This window comes from Parus major, chromosome 1, assembly GCF_001522545.3.
Source record: "Parus major isolate Abel chromosome 1, Parus_major1.1, whole genome shotgun sequence".
NCBI classification, from domain to species: Eukaryota; Metazoa; Chordata; class Aves; order Passeriformes; family Paridae; genus Parus; species Parus major.
The window spans coordinates 92,118,046-92,132,799 of NC_031768.1; the positions used below are offsets into that span (position 1 = coordinate 92,118,046).

Below are 14,754 nucleotides of genomic sequence, written 5' to 3' on the forward strand. Positions count from 1 at the left end.
GGAAATCACCGTGGCCTACCTCAAGCCTCTCAGAGGACTGTCAGACTTACAGCTTTGAGCCCAGTAAGCCTCTAGTGAGCCTATGGTGTGAAGTATTCACCTCTGCTTAGTACATGGAGTTAACTTTCATGTAAAAGTGAAAAAAACAAAGCGGTTTCCTGAATTGCATGCGGAGTTTTTCACTCCGTTGATGTCATACAGATGCATCAGATTTTGAGGGCATTATTTTATATTATATCATTTGAATCACCAATAAGCTGTTGATCTAAGTTAAACCACAAGGTTTAAACACGGAGGTTGGAATGGAAAACAAAGTGTATGGCCTGAAAACAGCTGTCTTGGTCCAACAAATTACCATCTCAAGTATAAGGCTTGATTAATTTAAATCATGTCTAAAAAACAGTTATAAAAACTGTGGCAGAAATGTTGCCTCTAATTAAATTCAGGCATTCAAATGTTTAGAAAGGATCAATTAATGATTGTGAAAATAAAGTAACTGTAACAGTTATACAGACTTGTACAGCAGTTTCTGGCAAAAATTACAGCTGACAAGAGGGTAGCTTGTCATCATGAGTAGTTGTACAAATTTTCAAATTGCCAGTAGGCCAGAGAAGAGAAACAGACTTTTGACTTGGATTTAATCCTTTGCAGAGCATGAGGAGTCTAAGCACTGCTGGAGGTCTGACAGATCGATGGGTTTTAAAATAGAAAATTTTCTCTCGCACCTTGTGGTCATGCTTTCCCAATGCTCTTTCCATGCTTTTCAGCTGTTCCAGGTTCCCCAGTACCACCTCCTCTTACTGGGCTCACTCAGCAGAGCCGTCTCTCACAGCAGCACCTAGTGTACCAGCAAGCACAGAGTGCTGCAGCTGGTAGATGAGGTAGACTTTAGGCAAACAGTACAATTTTGTACCTTATAGTGTCGCTTGAATCAAACATAACCTTGTGCAATCCATCCAGCAGCATTTAAAGGTCAAAACCCAACCCTCATTACTCAATATCTAGGCCTTCTGCTTTGCTTTATTCATTGTCTGTGCAGATCTGACAGACTGTTCCAGACCATCCTTGTGTAACGCTGGAAAGCGCTAACAGCCGCTGTCCAGCGAGCCTCTCTCTATTCAGGCAACTGCAGCCTTTAGGAAAGCTGAAGCATTGTTGCACAGGCTTAGATCAAGCAAAATAAACCTTCTTCCCTGAAAACAGTGGAAGCTCCCATCCAGCAGATGATGCCAAGTACACTCAGGACTGACCCACACAGCCTGGGGGATTATAATAGCAAAATTTCTTCAAATGCTGATGGATGCATCATTTGATTGTAATGACCACAGGTAGAAAGCACCCAGAAAACAAAAGGAAAATTACAAGATCTGAAAAGAAATTTTGAGCATGTTTCAGAGAAAGAAGCAGAACCATCCCTGTAGTAGCTGGGAGCCAGTGGGAAGTCAGGCTTGGAAACAATGAGCCTGAAAGCCTACTGGTGTTATATCTGCTTTATATGAGAAAGCAACACGTTGTGTGCTTTCTTTCTAAATAAGTAAAGGTTCTCCACCTCTGAACATTTTGGTAGTTAACAGTATATGGTACTAGGTCTGCTTTTGGTTCTTGGTTTCTAGAATGGGCAGGTTTTCTGAACATTTTAGTCATTAAAGCCATTTATAAAATGCATTTGAATGACAAACAGAAGTGGCAAAACTTTATTTGTTACACACATTTGTTTTTATCCCTAAGAGGAATTAAACTACACTTAATGGTGAAAAAAAAAAGATATTTACTTTTTTGAAGTATCACTCCATAATTATTTTGTGTCCAGCTGTATAACTTTCCTCTCTGAAGCATATGCATAGCATGACATTTGAAATACTAGTACAATTAGTTTGTTTGTCACCTGTGCACTACATGTGAATGTGTAGGACTTTGTTTTGTCTTCCTTCAGATAGCTGTATATATATATATATATATGGCATTCCACCCACTTCCCCCACTGAACACCAGCTATTTGACTGTTATAGAAACTCGAGGTTTTTTGTGTGCAAATCCCTAAACATACTTACTTATTTTCTTTACAGCAGCATAAGAAAGAAGTGTTGAGAACTGCTCTTAACCCTTTTGGAGGCCGAAGTCAAAAGGTAAAACCAAATGCTAATGTTTCTGCTTCTGAAGGTGTTGCTATTATAATTGTTTGGAAATGCTGTTTCCTTATCACATCTGAACTGAGATTTCCCACAGGAGAAAAGCAGGGATACAGTAAGAGGAATCAAAACATTATTAGACCTCTTTAAGAGCCACCAGCATATCTGGGCATAAATTATACAGGTAAGTTTCAACTGGTAAACTGCAATTATCTGTTTTACTTAATATGAAAACATTGGTGTTGAGAGTCAATGGGAATTTCAGTAGGATTTAATATTGCTAAGGATTTAATGATTTTTCTCTCACTATTACTTGATAGTTTTTTATGATATATAAAGTTTTTTTCAAATTACAGTAAAACAAATCCTGTAGCTCTTTTCTCAGGCAAGAGTCCCTCAATGGGAGTTTTGCCTGAGTGAGAACTGAATGAGGTCTAAATAATTAGCAATTAAAATATTCAGTTATTGTGCTATTGTATATAACAAAGCACTGGAGGTATTAAAAATTGCTAATCTCCTTCTTATTAAAATGTTAACTGCTAAACATAATACAGTTTTGCATTTCTATCATTCATTTTTGCAGTTCATTAGTAGAGGTGAAATGTTTGTGACAAATAGTCATTTGAACTTTTAAGGGATTGACTTTGTTTTCCTGGCATTTTAGTTAATATTTCCAACTGAGTTAATTTATAAGCAGAAGTTTTTGCGTGAGCCGTGGATTTTAGTGAAAAACCTGATCATGAGTAACTTCTCACATGCCATTCATGAGTATTTGCAGAAGAAAGCCGGTGGTAGACTGCTCCTTAGGAGGCAGGTTTGGGCAGTTTGGGTATCCCAATTTATATACATTTTGATCAGGAGCTCCTTGTAATGAACTCCAGTGATAGTTAAGGGTTGTCCATAGCGTTTACCAGGCAATTGTCACTGAGACACTGGCATGTGAACAGTTCAGCAACAGGCTGAGGAGCAAAGTTGTGCACCCCAGGCCTGTTAATTAGCACATGAGCCCTTTATTACCGTGCTGGTTAATATCAGGGCCAGACTCTGCTCTCACCCTGCTTCACAGTGCAAAAGAATGAGTAAGATGCATCTTCTGTCTCCTCCTTCCCGTGGCAGCTGGGGAAGTGTGGGAAGGGAGAGTCAGATTTGGTGATAGAGAAAAGAGTGGTAAGTGAAGGTGGTAACGGGTAGAGGAAGAAGATGAATTTATGAAAGGATTTGGTGACAGGTGAATTTCCCAGGGGAAAGCGACACCCTCAATGCTATTTCTCCCATAGTCACTTCTTGAAGTAAATTTTGTTACATATTATGCTTGAAGTTGTTTTTTTTTTTTTCTGATCTTTTTGTAGAGACATTTATACCTAGGCATTTAATTGTGCCATATAACTGTTGGCAATTCAGGCCATGATTCTGCAAGGATTTACACATGTATTTCGCTTACATCATTATGAGTAATCCTGTTGAAATACGTGAGATTAATTGCAAGACATAAAGTTAGGCATGCATATTTGTCTTTGTAGTAAAAGAGGTGTAGTTTAATTTATTTATTTACTTTCAGGGTGGGAAATTATTTTTAAAAATACATAAATACATGGGATTTTCCACTAATTCTGTAGCAATAAAAGAGGATGTGGATGGTAGCAAAATAAGCTTTCTGTTTGTTCTCCAAAATCACATTTTTGTCAGGTTCTTAACTGTAAAGTACGGGTAAGAATAGGCTGCTATCATTTCCCTTTTTACATGCACAGTTAAACCTCCAGCTAGAATGAGATGATCATATGATTTATTATAGAGGAGTGAACAGGACAGAAATCAAACAGGAAGGCATATGTACTTGTGTGGACTCTTGTTTATAATTTCATCAGATTGGTGCGCACCTCAGACATTTTATTTAGTGATAAGATATGCAAATTATTCTGGAGCCAGCAGCGATATCTTCACCTGAATGTCAAAACTGGCGAAGATTTTTAAACCTAACCTCAATAACAACCTGTATTTTAAAGCAACTATTCCAAAGATACAGCTACCAACTACAGACAAGTAAGTGCAGAATTGTTTCCTGCTCTCCTTCATACCATTTCCCTTCCTCTTTTGTTTACCTCCATGGAGGAACAAGGCTGCAGGCTTACCTGTAAATACTGGGTGTAACTATGGGCAACAGTGCAGAGGAGCTATAAAGCTGTGTGGAAGTTTGTGCAAAGCACAGGAATGCAGTTAGAAAATGGGGACACCTATGGAATGAGACGTACCAGAGGAGATAGCTTATGTTTCTCCAGATGCCTGTGTCACATCTTTGTATCTATGAAGGGATGAGTAGCACAAACTCTTCATTTCAGCAGCTTCCTCTGTCTTTGGTTGTAGTTTTCTTGCACTCACGTACTTAAATCAGAATGTGGTGTAGTAGAAGCCTGTGGATACAGTGGAACGTTTGGATGGTAGCTTTGCCGTGAGATCGAGAACTGAAATTCCTCAAAGCTGTAGGTGTTCAGCTGCTGGGGTTTTGGTTTTGAGTGTAGATACAGTCATGAGAGAAAGGGTGTCACTGAATATGCAGCCTGGAATTTAAATATTAGATGTGTTTATTTTTTGAATCCTTCTTCAAGTCAGTGTGCACTGACTGTAAAGTGATAATCCTGTGTATTTCCCCTAGAATCCTCCTCTTCTCTCTGTGGATGTGTGCACATAACTACGTCCAAATGCTTCCATCTGAAGTTTTCCTAGGACTTTCTTGGCTTGTTTTCTTCTTGTTTTTAGTGTGTCTACCTAATTAAACAGAAAGCTATCTAGACTGAGAACATCCAACAAAGGGTAACAACTGAAGTTCCTATTAGAAAGATATGACCTGTCCATAAAATGCAAGTCCTATAATACATTCTCATGGATCTGGGTACTCTTTATGAAAAGGACAAAATACCCAAGGCTTACTGTTTGTGCGGATTTGGGCCACTGCAGCAGAACATTCTGTTTACAACAACTAATTCTGGCACCTACTTTGGTGTTGTGGATACTTAACTGCTACCCACTCAAACGGAAGCACTTCAAAATAATTAAAGTAAATGAATTATCCACACACAGAACAAACCTTTTCAGAGAGAAAGGGAGTTTGTGGAGAGCAAGAATCTGGGGGGTTTTGTGTGTTTTTTTCTAAAGCATTTATTTCAAGGTCTTCTTAAAGAAGAAGCCAATGCTTTTGTTGAAAAATAAAAAATAAACCTGAATTTTTGATAGTCATTTCTGCCATGGCTGATGAAATTAAAATCATTGAAAACTAGAAAAAAAAGCAGATGAAATTTGTATTTTCAAGCTGAAGTCCAGGCAGTAGTGTCTTGCCTCTCTGCAAAATGCTTACCAAGGTAGCACTGGAAGAAACACAGTGGGTGTTGTGGAATGTTCACTTTCAATACACTGCTGTAAAAGACTTTGAAAGATTTAGAAGTATTTGAAGGAATTCCCTGATAGGCTGTAGGAGTTCTCCTGGCTTAGTCTTTCACCTGAATGGATGCACTTTAACCCTCTGCTGCAATACCAGTGCCATGGTTCCAGCTACCAACATTGACACTTTGCCAGCTGACACAAGAATTGATCAGTTACTGCTGTATAGGGAATAATTACCTAGATCTGATACCAATAACCTTGTTAATCCTACCAAAACCTGTGCATTCATATCTGATAACTGTTGATACTGGAATCTGTCGTGTTCTTTCAACATCAAGCTTCACAGGAAATTTCTGCTTTCATGCAGAAGTCCTCCTTACTTGCAGCTCCAGGAGGTGAAATTCAGCTTCTTTCTTATATTTACACTACATTTGCTGGGTTTTTTTCATTTCTGAATTTAATGACAGTCATTCAGTAACATTCCAGGGGTAAAGGGGACCAGCATTGCAGCCTGTACTGCTGTTTTTCTGCTTGTGATGAATGGTAGCCCACTGAGCTAGTTAACCATTACACTGACATTTTCCTGTTCCTTCATAGTTGGTTTGTACCCAGGAGACATGGGTTACCAGAGCCTAGCTGCAAACCCAAAGTTCACTATTGGGTGTGCACGTGTGTTTATGTTTTCCTGCATGCATATGTGTTGTGTTATCCAGCAGATATTCTAGTAAAACTAATAATGCTAGGCCAGTCTGCCTGGTTTTTCTATATAAAAGGTATAAGTCAGAGGTAATGTTTTACTCTCCCTCCTTTACTGTTTTTAATAATGAATGTGAAAGGATTGGCCTCTTAACACACTGGTTTCCTCATTCAGTGCTGTAAGCATGGAGTTTCAGGGTGCTAAAATTCTCTTTCTTAGAGCGCATTTGAATCATGTGGCCTGTGATTCATGTTGATTTGCCAGGGGCCATGACCTGATACCGCCTCTGTGAAAAAGATAGCATCCCTCTTCTCAGAGAGTGAAAAAGTTTTGGTAAGAAGTGTAAGTCAGGGAAGTTTTTTGAGATTCAGAACAAGACATTTAACCACCATGGCTTTTGATCAGATGTATGCCAGGGTCAAAACCAATAAGAAATTTTCAGTCATTCTCATTTTCTTCTTCATCTGAGCTGTAGATTTATCTGGTAGTATCTGGATGACGTGGCACAGGTGACACTTGCCACTTTTGCCATGTGGGGCATAATTTGACTTTAAATTCTTTGTTCTGTGCCAGTGACTCAGTTTACGTTCCTTGGAAAGAATAAATAGCAATTTTGCTGTCCAGATGTCACATTCAGGTGTCTGGACAGATTAAAGTAGTGATCTTTAATATCTCCAGTGTTTGTTTTGGGAAAGTTAATTTTCTTCAGTGAATTGCTCAGGACAGTGACATTTTTGCTTCTTCTCGTGGCTGATTTCTATTCCATTGTCTTTAAAACCCAAAAGAGACTTGGCTTCCCTGTTTTTCTGTAAAAGTAGAACACGGCGTGACAAGGAACTAATTGTAAAAGAGAGGGCTAAATCCTCCATCTGGTGGTTCAAGATTTTAACTTAAAATGTTATTGTGTCCTGCAAACTTCAGGAGATATGCCTTTCACTGAGTAATATGGTGAAATAATTTCTTCCTTCTCTCCTTCCCTCCCTCCCTCTCTCCTTCCTTCTCTTTATTTCTCTTCCTTTCTCTGTTTCTTTCTCTCCCCTCTCTGTGTTAATATCTCTCTCTTTCTCTACCTGTCCCCTCTTTGAGTAGATGGACATCTGTTTTCCTTAGATCTGTATCAGACATTTGTGGGGGAACATTGTGATGCTGCTGCTGAACACCTTCCATGTGCCTTATTCATTTTATAAACCTTCCAGCCAAAGCCAACTTTAAGTTACATCATAATTTGCTGAGCAGAGTAGCATTCCTGCATAAGTTCCTGCATAACTTGGTGCTCTCAGCAATGTGGGTCATTAAAAGACCAGCCCCTATCCCTCCTGAACCACAAATGAAATGACAGACAACACAATGAGAGAAGCAAGAAGTCAGCAGCAGTAGGAGCTGGACCACTGCTGTAGCAGCAGCTCATTTTAGTGCCAAGAAGATGAGGCAGACCATTTTGACTCTGAAAAACAGCTTTGAGGCCATTTTGAGTCATTCCCTTTGATTCTTTGGAACCAAACTTGTATCATTCTTACTGATATTAATAGGACTTGGGGGATTATACAAGTCTCTATGCTTTCCAAAGGCATATCTTTAGAATGGCAGAGAGAATTCATGAAAGTAGGCAGAGGCTCTTCTGAGAGAAAAGCTACTAAAAACTTGTATTTTTTCTGTTGAGAAATCAATATTGAGAAAAGAAAATAAAAAAGGAAGCAAGAAATGTTGCTCCTTAGTCACTTATAGAGCATTTTAATTACAGAAGTTTTTATAAATCTGAATTGTGGCCATTTGCTGCAGAACTTTGATCTGAAACTTTTTCCTTCCTCTGAATTAAAATATCTTTACAATTATGTTTATAGGCACATTTAGTTGTTTGGGGTTATTTTATGAGATGGGACTGCCCCAAGATCTCAGTACCTCTGTCTAAGTGTTCTCTTGTAAGTTATTTTTTAACAGTTTGATTGGTACATGACTAAAACACAATGTTCCAATCCCACCTGCCTGGCTGATCTACAAATATGAGATGCACTCTTTCCATATAAACTTTAAGCTTCCTTGAGATTCCAGGGGCCACCAAACTGAATCAATCTTAGTTTATCTCCTCCACCAAGACTGGAGACTCTTATCATTACTTCAGAGGTCATCAAAAGAAATCGTCTTTCTCTTTGCCAAGGCATTATACTGCAGCAGAGATTCATTCATTTAAGGATTGCTGAACCTCTCTAGGTCTTGGGAAATATATTTTTACCTAAGCAAACTCTTTATGTTTGAGAAACAGCTTTTCTTTAGTTATTTTGCAATTAGTTTAAAAATCTTCATCCTCCTACTATTCTTCATTATAATTGATAACTCTGAGCAGAGAGATAGGTGAAGGAAACATTGCAATGTTAAAAACCTAGTTATTACCCCTACTGATCCAAACAAGCAAACCTACCATCCTCTTGGGCTCTTCAGAAAAGTGTGGAACTTTTTTCCCAAGCACTTGTCTGGGGAGGAGGGCTGTACAGATTTTTGTAAAATTCTCACATCCATCTATCTCTCAGGGAGCTCTGCTTCCTATAGCTCAGAGAGCTGCCTGTGGAATTTTGAGGAGCCAGTTGCTCATGGATGTCCACTGAATATCTGTGGCCTGCAGGTGATCCTGTCATCTCTAACCTTAGGGCTGTGCTTTAGTAAAATCAATTAACTTTCAGTTGCCCAAGCTTTGTTTATGTCACTACTGAAATGCAGCAGCAGGTGAGAAGTAACTTGAATATGCCCTCTCTTGGTGTTGACCAGTATTGAGTGCTGTTTTCATTCTCCAGTTAGAGTTTCTGTAATCTAGCCTTGAAATGATGAGTTCTTTAAATTTTCCAGATCCTCAGAGTCATTCTGTAATTTTTTAAGTCATTAAATTAAGCTAGATGCTGGACTCCATTTTCAAGAAGTGACATGACCTCTTCTGCTCTCTTCTTGGATACAAAATCTCATCAATTTTCTGAAGAATATATGTGCCTATAAATAATCTCTATCTCATAATGAGATCCATGTTTATCTGAATATTGATGTCTCCAATGGCAAAAGGAAGAATATATTGTCACTTTGAAAACAGGTATCTTTTCTTTCTTCTTATGTAGCTATTAACAGTTCTACATAGTAGTCAAACTTGTATTTATATTTTCCAATCACATTTTTGGGAACGTGGTGTTTAGAGGGAAAAACATCTGTTAGAAAATCACACTTCTCCTTTAGAAATCTTTTTCTTAACATCCAGTAATATGGGAGTTAGTTTGGCATATTATAAGAAAAATAAATATAAGCCTCGAGCTTAAAATTTGAAACCTGTACAGTCAAAATTATGTACAGTTGATCTGGATATAGCTTGCAGAATTAGAGTTTAGCCTTTAAGTAAAATCTTACTTTACTTCTAGTTTGACAATCAAGTAATTGTAAAATGGGTGGGTTTTTTAAAAACAAAAAGCATGATTTAGCAGAAATTTTTCTTGCTTTTTTGATCAATTTTCTAACCAGAAATCTAACCAGATTTTTTCTTGAAGTCTTGCCAATGGCAAAAATGAGGAGGGAATGTGTGGACTCATGCAGAGTGCTCACTAGGGGAGGAAAAAAAAAAAAAAAAGAAAAAGAAAACCCCTAAGCTGCGGAAATGTCACATTTCTCTGATATGAATGAAATGCAGAACTCGCTTCTTAATGCTTTGAAAAAATCAGATGAAGTAACCTCTCCATTTACAGAACAATTTTCTCTCTGTGTTCCACTTTCTTTTCTTATTGGAAATCAAACAGCTTTGTTTTTCAGCACTTCTGCAAACTTGGTCCCTTGTGCACACACACAAAACCCCCTAAATCTATGCATCCTTGGGAATCAAAGATTTTGGAAGGTACATTTTTCATAGGTTGTTATAAATATGTATTAAAAAATTCCCATTGCATGAGTTTCTTAAGGGGATAATACATGAAATCACAAAGGAAAATGTTATGGCAAAAAGTACTGAAGTAAACTCAAATTTAAATCTTCACATTAGGAGGACTGACTAAAGTAACAATATTGCATGGATGCTAAAAACAGCTGTTGAAGTAGAACAGGGTTTCAATCTGAGGCTTTGCTTTTGACCTCTTGCTAGTATGGAGTTCTGTGACAACACTGGTGTCATCTTCAGTTGCCTCTAGCTTCTCTTCAGTTGTGGAGGATAATCTGCTTGTGAAATACATCTAGAAGTCTTCATTCATTGGTACAACTTCAGGGCATTAATTCTTAACACAGCTTTCAATAAGTTAAAAGATCACTGTAACTTCTACAGGAAATATTCAAGTGGATGATCCCTGAAAACCAGGAACAAATATTTTATTTTATTTTATTTATTTTATTTTATTTTATTTTATTTTATTTTATTTTATTTTATTTTATTTTATTTTATTTTATTTTATTTTATTTTATTTTATTTTATTTATTTTTTTTAAATTTTATTTATTATTTTATTTTTGAATTTAATTTTTATTATTTTAGTTTATCTTTTAAGAGGAGGGCTTTGAGGAATTATCTGTGGGCTTTTGAGGGGGTTTCAGCTTCTTTTCTCCAGTGCACTGCATCCACTAAATATGAGCTGGTAGAACTTTTTCTTAGCACAAAGCTGTCATTGTTTTAAGGCCATTCTGCTCCCTCTGAACGAGTATTATAACAGGTGCCTCACTTGCTTGGCTCTCCTGGAGAAGTTTTACAGATTAAAGCACCACAAGTACCCTGCACAGTGGCACTATTAACAGTGTGGAATGAGGTTGGGAGAAAAACTCATATAGAAGCTACACACCTAGGTGCAGTTAGTAAACAGAGATAGTTCCCCTCATTAAGCATAATTAAACCTAATATTGACTGTAAACTGTTACTTACCTTAAACTTCTCTGCAGACATTGTGGGAAAGGGATTAACTTAGCGGATAGGTACACTAATTACTACTTTCTTCACATTAAAGTTACCATCAGCAAGGCCTATATTCATAAATAAAACATAGTAGGGGATGAGAGACTGAGAAATATGTAAATTCATTTGCAGAAAAAAAAGACCAAATTAAAAAAAGAAAGTTGAGTGATGCTACTGGAAGCAAAATGGCACTCTAGCTAATTACCATGAAAAGTATGATAAATCATGGACGTGTATCCATGACTTCTGACTGATAGAGCCTGCAGAGTGCAATCTCTCATGCGTAGCTGCCTCTGACTGATTTAAACCCCTACCACTATCAGGTTTGATGGGAAAGCACAGAAGTCTGTTATTTTTTTTTTTTCCTTGGGTATTGTTGCTGCCTCTTTCTCCTAGAAATGACTTGCAATTATTGTAAAAATACATTCTGATTTTTTGGCTGCAGAAGAATTGTTGTTTGATGCAATTGACAAACAAAGGCTCCAAAGATGGTCTACTTATGGTTTAATAGCTGCATTTTCAAATGCAATTGATCTGGTATATTGAGACGACTATAGAAATATAATAAAATGTCAAGGTAGGGGTTGCTTTCGCTTTGTTATTCTCATGGGAGACATCTTGAGTCCCACAGACAAGATTAAAAGTCAGAATCGGTTTAATTTATGAATTTCTATTTGTTTTCTGTAGAATTTTAGGTGAGTCACGTTGCTGCTCTGTGTTTCAGCTTTTTGATCTGTTTCCTCACAAATTTCATAGTTTTCTCCACTTAACAATTGCTGTAAGGGACTGCACACATTTAGGATTATTCAGATGAGAGGCTGGCAGGATGAGGCCATACTATGTGTTATTGTGTCAGTGCTGTTACTGCTTAATCCTGTAAATACTTTAAATTTGAATACATAATGATGATGTGATTGTTGTTTGTGGGGTATTTTCTATTTTCCTTCTATATCTGTCTGGAGTACTTTTTTTGGTTGAGCCATACCAGAATAAAAGTCCCTTGTTGGACTAGCTCGCACCAGAATCATCTGAGGAAAGATTTTATCCTGAGTTTCCTGAGCAGGACATTGCCCAAGCCACAGGCATAGAAGAAGCTTGAGTACACTAGTATTTAATGTGCAAGGTGGAAATCTACCATCACAGTGGTGTTCTTATTATGTGGACATTTTAACACAAAATTGTTATTGGCTCCTACAGAGTATTAGCCTTTAACTTTTTATAAAATGGACTTCAATCTTTGTAATGCTCACAGTACTGCATTTTGCTGAAAGAAGGGGAGGGAAAAGTGAAGTTGTTAGGTGAACATCTGAAGATAGGTTCTAAGCAGTGAGTACCTTGTTTGTTTGTTAATTTGTTTAATTGATCTTTTTGGTTTCTCTTTTCTTCTCGAGATATTTACCCCTGAGACATTGATATGGTGTATAGGTAGGAATGTACAGTTCCCAGGTATGGGTATGATGCTTTAAGAAAGAATGCTTAGCAATTAACACTGTTTTCCTTCTCTGGTAACCCTTACTCTTTCCAGCTTTTTGTGTAGCCAGCTGCAGTGTTTATAGATGTTATCTTCATATGCTTTTTGCAGTTTCATTGAATTTTGACAGCACAGAATTTGAAGAAATATTTCAAAATTGTTTCAGAGCTGCAAATTGCTTTCAGAATTTACGTGGCTAAATTCTGCAGTGACATACACATCATAACAGGTAGGTAGCAAAGCAAAGAGATGTCCTCTGAGCAGCAGTCCAAAATCATTGCTAGCTAGCAAAATCACAGGTTAAAGTAAGTACAATTTACTGGAGTAAATACAAATTTAAAGGCTAGTTTGTTCCAGCATTAGAAAGAAAAATACTTGCATGACTTCTCTTGTTTAAGATGACACAACTGCATCAAGGAGCTTTACCTGAGATTCAATTTGAGGAGCTATTTGTTGTGCCTGCTTCTTCAGAGAGATTTAGAGCAACTTTGTTATGGGCTTGTTTTTTCTTGGTTCCTTTTCTTTTCAAAGGGAGGAAAAATGGGTCAATGTATGGAAAACAGAGAAATAGACTTAAGTCATGAGGCTGCATAGCCTGTAAGTTTCTGTTTATGATCAAGGTGCTTGGCCAGACTTCTCCAGACTTACCAGCTAAATGTCATGAGGAATCTTAATCACATTGTGTCTGTAACAGTAGACAGCCTAAATCCTGGGCAAGCATTCCAGCATTTGGCTGTAAGTAACATCTGCATGGTTTTTCTGATTAGAAATTGGAATTGGGTATATCAGCCTTATAGAGAAACATTGCAAACAAGTATTTTTGATAAACAATAAATATTAAGAAAACTCCATTGCATAAGAAATGAGAATATTAACTCCAAGCACATTTTTTTTGAGGAAATAAATTTTTCTACTTTGTAAGTTAGTATTCTAAAATGAAACTGTGTTAATTCCTGTTTTTTGCCCAGCCAGCTGGTGTCCACTGGACACTCAAAGTCCAGTGGGCACGATACTAATTGATCTCTTTGATCTCTTGTCAAACTCATTCCCTCCAGTTCTTCTAAGAGCTCTTAAGCTTCTAGCAAAACAATTATCTAAGTAATAACAAATTTGAAACCCAGTCAACTTTGCAAAGCTTAGGCCAAATCCTGTGAATTCATACTGAGGCAAAATTTACACTGAAGTCAAAATTAGGAGCTTTGTCACTAGTAGAATTTCTATCAGGCATAAATTCATACTTTCTTCCCCCGTGGTAAGGATGACTGAACACACTTATAGATTGTTATAAAATTTAGACACAGAAAGTACTTTTTTGGTTTTTTTAATTAAGGCATATATTTTTATGAGCATTCTTTTGTTAAGGGAGTGTCTCATTTAAGTAATAATATTTATTAAATAATAGTTAAATGAAGTATTTGAAGATTTTCATTTTCATTCTCATCAATAGCGGGACAACAGGATTCCATGACTAACTTAAGACAAAATGACTGAATATGTATATATTTCTGCCAAGTACAATATAGAAATAGGAGGCCAAACTTTAAAAGATGGATGATACTTTTCATATGAATTTAAGTCATACTCTTAATCAACTGGTTTAAATTTATTTGAGTTAGGTAAAATGTGTCTGTTTTAAAAACTCTTACGTTTTCTACTGGGTATGTAATAGGTTTCAAGCCTTTATTCAGATACACTCAGGTCTGAGAGAAAGTCCATGATTTTTCTATCTGAAGTTGTTCCCGGTGGAATGCTTTCTGGAATGACAGTAGTAGAGCTTATGTCATTGTCCTCATATTGGAACCTAACAGCAAAAGTGTGTGGTGCTGAGGACACTTCACCAGCAACTTGGCATTCTCCTAGTAGATACCAGTAGATTCAGTTACTTCTTTCGACATGTTAAACACTAGTGTGTTTTGAAACCTGCAGTTCCTTGCCTTCTCCTGTTTCCTATTATTTTTCCTGTTTATTCTTAGCCTTCCCCCATAAATTGTATTCTCTAATATCTCCTTCTCTGTTTCTGTTTTTCAGTAGTTCTGCTCTTTTGTGGCTAAAGTCCTGAATTTCATTGTCCTTAGGCAAGTAAAACACCTCTTGAGGACAGCCATGGGTTTATCTTCCCATGTTTTGGCCTTTGCTTGTTGTTGGGTAATTACATTACATCCATAGCAAACCCTCTGTATTTTGGG

At 37.2% G+C, this 14,754-nt stretch overlaps 1 non-coding gene across 1 annotated transcript in view; it reads left to right on the top strand.

The window, feature by feature from the left end:
• LOC107206155 overlaps positions 1-14,754 on the top strand; it is a 416,470-nt gene that overhangs the window by 56,296 nt on the left and 345,420 nt on the right. The window contains exon 2 of the transcript XR_001522283.2: positions 2,067-2,126. This is a non-coding gene — a transcript (uncharacterized LOC107206155). The remainder of the gene's footprint in view (positions 1-2,066; positions 2,127-14,754) is intronic.